Here is a 4,326-nt window from a genome sequence, read left to right as displayed (position 1 = left end):
GTAGACATTGGAAAAATGGGGGTTCAGGTAAAGGACTCCATAAACATAGAAAAGGGAATTAATTCTGACCAAGGCATTAGATAAGGAGCATTCAGGAGAAGCTTCAAGGTAGACTCGCAATTTGACTTTGCAGATGAATAGGAATTTATCTGGATCTATAGGTTCCAGGAAGGGTGAACAGTACAGGCAGGTATGATGTGCTATGCTTAACCACTGTGGGGAATGTGCCACAGCCAGCATATAAGAGGCTCTGTGGATAGAGGAGAAGCTGGACAGGTGGGTTGGGACCAACTTGAGAAAAGCCTGGAAGAACCCAAGGTGGCTTTTATCGGGGAAAGGACCTGATCAGTCATGTGTTTTCCAACGTTACCTTTGCCGTGATGTGAAGAGTAGGTTTGAAAGGGGAGCAGTTAGAGGCAAAATTAGGATCTCATTGCAGTCATATATTTGTAAGAGACAAGGGCCTGAACCAGTCATTGGTGGCAAGGTTGCTTTTGAGAGAGATCCCCAAGGCCCAAAGGGCAGGGTTTGCTGACTGTCCACCTAAAGGAGGAGATCCAAAGGATTCTGAGGTTTCTATGGCAGGCACCCCGGTGATGGTGAATCTGTTAACTGAGACAGGGGAGCAAGTTTGAAGTGCCTGTCAGGACTTTCACAAGGACTTATTCAGCAGGAGACATTTGGAAATATATGGCAGGGATCCAGGAGAGGCTGGGACAGCAAACACACATGTAGGAGTCATTGGGTTGTACAGGCAGTTCAGTGGGGTTGCGTTTTTAAGGGAGAGAGTGACTGATTAAGAAGTGGATAGAGGTGGTGAATCTGAGAACAATGGATTCAGGATATTGTTTCAAGAGGTTTGATGGTGAAGAGTAAAAAAGAAGGCAGTTGCCTGAGAGGTAGATGAGTAATTTTCTTTTCCCGGACTTGAATGCATGTGCGGGTGAAAACTAGTGGTGAGGAAGACAATGGCAATCCGAGAAAAAGGAGATAATTGTTGTAGTGAGAGTTTGGAAGAAAAATATTGGGGAGGTCTTCCTTTTGAGGTGGACAGAAGGAGGAAACTATAGTAGATGATGAGATGAACTTAGAGGTGGATAGAAAAGAAATGAAACTTATTATACCTCCATTTTCTTGAAAGAGGAAGTCTGAGTAAAGGGAGGGTGGAGAAGGGAGTTTAAGGGTACGTTTGAAGATGTGAGAGCTGCTTTGAAAAGTGGAAGAGACAGGCCGCGTGCGGTGGCTCACGCTTTTAATCCCAGCACTTTGGGAGGCCGGGCAGGCGGATCACGAGGTCAGGAGATCGAGACCATCCTGGCTAACATGGTGAAACCCCGTCTCCACTAAAAATACAAAAAAATTAGCCAGGCATGGTGGCAGGTGCCTGTAATCCCAGCTACTTGGGAGGCTGAGACAGAATGGAACCCGGGAGGCGGAGCTGGCAGTAGGCTGAGATCGCACCACTGCACTCTAGCCTGGGCGACAGAGGGAGACTCCATCTCAAAAAAAAAAAAAAAAAAAAAGTGGAAGTGGTAGTCATGGGGATAAGAAAAAGTTTGCTGAACAGCAGTGGGTCCAGCCCAGGCTGGGGCTCATTTGTCTGCAGTGGAGCCAAGCGCACAGCTTTGCAGTGTTTTCTGTACTGCTGGGAAGCCTGCAATAAGCAGCCAGGAAAATGGGCAGATGGGTTGATCCGTGGCTAGATATTGGCTGGGCAGATTTTGAAGAAAGATTTTCTTAGGGATAAGAAAATCAAAGATATTCTTGACTGGTGTTAGTGAATGAACTATGAGTCCTGGAGATCAAGGATAACTAGTGAAGGAAGTAAAACTTGGAAGGGTTATAGGGGCTAGGGAAATCGGGAGGGGCAAGAGCTTGGAAGGCTGAAAGAGATGAATAGTAGAATAAGCAGGTTTAAAAGAGAAAAGAGGCCGGGCTCGGTGGCTCAAGCCTGTAATCCCAGCACTTTGGGAGGCCGAGACGGGCGGATCACGAGGTCAGGAGATCGAGACCATCCTGGCTAACACTGTGAAACCCTGTCTCTACTAAAAAATACAAAAAACTAGCCGGGCGAGGTGGCGGGCGCCTGTAGTCCCAGCTACTCGGGAGGCTGAGGCAGGAGAATGGCGTAAACCCGGGAGGCGGAGCTTGCAGTGAGCTGAGATCCGGCCACTGCACTCCAGCCCAGGCGACAGAGCAAGACTCCGTCTCAAATAAATAAATAAATAAATAAATAAAAGAGAAAAGAAAAAGGAAATAATGTTATGGGCCAGGCATAGTATTTTCATACATATCTAGTTTATCAATTCATAAGTCATTCCTTTAATAATAAAAATATTTATTTTTGTCATATTATAAATATAAAATATTTTGTTATATTAAATGGAACAAACACTTTTCAGTCTTTATCCTGGAAATTGAAAATTTTACTTAAAAAAAAACCCTCATTTTAAAACTTTGGCCAAGTTGTGTACAGTTTATTTGGAGACACACACGCACACACAAACACACAGAGACACACACACATAATTATTCAAGAGGAATAAAGGGAAGTTAATGAATTGAATGTTTTTGCTTGCAGCTAATTTATTCACCATCTACTGTGGTAGTAAAATAAAAATTAAATATTTACAGTTAATCTAATATTATCATATACCTATTACAATTAAATAAAATGAAAATTGAAAATGTAAGCTCAAGTGGAGCTTCCAACCTAAGCTTCTTTTAGTATTACATGTAAATAATGTATTTACCTATTGCAACTTTCTCCTCATTACCATTTTTTCATTTCCCTACATCGATATCTCTGTTACAAAGCAACGGTATCTATTTATACTATGCAGATCAGCTTCAATGATGTGAAGAGCTCACAGAAATCATAATAGACACATTTATTTGCATATTATCTTTCTGCTTCTGCGAGTAATATTCTTTCTTATAATGCTCATATCTTTTATTTGGAGAGCTTCAAGTGATCTGGAAGAATCCCACTGTATTCCATAAAGGAGAGTAGATAAGCAGATGGTTTCCACATCTGCAAAATGGGAATGTTCATGGATTTCTGAAACTATATTGAAATTTCAAAATTCTCTGTGGCGGTTATATAATATGCTCCTTGAAACAACAGCATATTCAGGAATGGACTAGAATCCAGGCCTTTTGCCAACAAGCCATTCTTTAATCCTATTGAGGTCATTATTTTCTCCACTGCATAAAGTCAACAACCTGACATTAAGGAAGCCTTTGCTATGCAGGTTTCTTTCAACCTGTGTCTCTCTGTCAGTCTCTTTCTCTCTCCCTTCTACATCTGTTATTCAAATTACATTTATGTGTAGTTACACATTAGTTGTTCTCTCTTACCTCCATTCTAAGTTCCTTCACTAGATTTTAAAAACCTCTTACCATATCAAATAGAGCCAAGGCCATCCATCCTTCAAGCTACCCATCATCAGAGCCATACCTTGTATATTATTCTATTCCTCTCCATCACAACAAAACAAAGGAAAACTGATCGAGTGCCCTCAGCATTCTGGAATACAATCTCCCCCATCACCCCAGAAGTACTACACCATCTTACTATTCTTTAGAGAGCTTTGAAGTGGGTACTTTGATACTAGTGAGCATGTATGTTGGCGCAACTAACTTCTCCAGAACAAGAGCCTTCTCCTTCTGTGATTGTATGTATCCAGGCATCCTGCTAATGCTTACAAATGTCAGATTTATTCTTCACTACAATGCTATTGAATACAATAAACTGGCCTCACCATAAGCATCTCCTGGAGGAACATATTGAAAACACAGTTTCTCTGGCTTCCCTCATGTGAATTCTGAGTCAGTAGGTCTGAGGTAGGGAATGGAATTTTCTACTTTTTATCAGGAAACTCAGGAGAATCTTATGACCAGTAAGACAAAGGAAACACTGAGATTGGTATTTTTACCCCTATTTTAAGATGAAGACATGAAAGGTTTTCTGGAGACATACTGCTCAATATGATAACCATTAGCCATATGTGGCTATTAAAATGAAAGTTAACAGGCAGGGCGTGGTGGCTCACGCCTGTAATCTCAGCACTTGGGGAGGCCGAGGTGGGCGGATCATGAGGTCAGGAGATCGAGACCATCCTGGCTAACATGGTGAAATCCCATCTCTACTAAAAATACAAAAAATTAGCTGGGCATGGTGGCGTGCGCCTATAGTCCCAACTACTCGGGAGGCTGAGGCAGGAGAATGGCGTGAACCTGGAAGGTGGAGGTTGCAGTGAGCCGAGATCGCGCCACTGCACTCCAGCCTGGGTGACAGAGTGAGATTCTGTCTCAAAACAAAAA

Source organism: Colobus angolensis, unplaced genomic scaffold, assembly GCF_000951035.1.
Source record: "Colobus angolensis palliatus isolate OR3802 unplaced genomic scaffold, Cang.pa_1.0 Scaffold132, whole genome shotgun sequence".
NCBI classification, from domain to species: Eukaryota; Metazoa; Chordata; class Mammalia; order Primates; family Cercopithecidae; genus Colobus; species Colobus angolensis.
Note: the sequence above shows the minus strand (reverse complement) of the source record.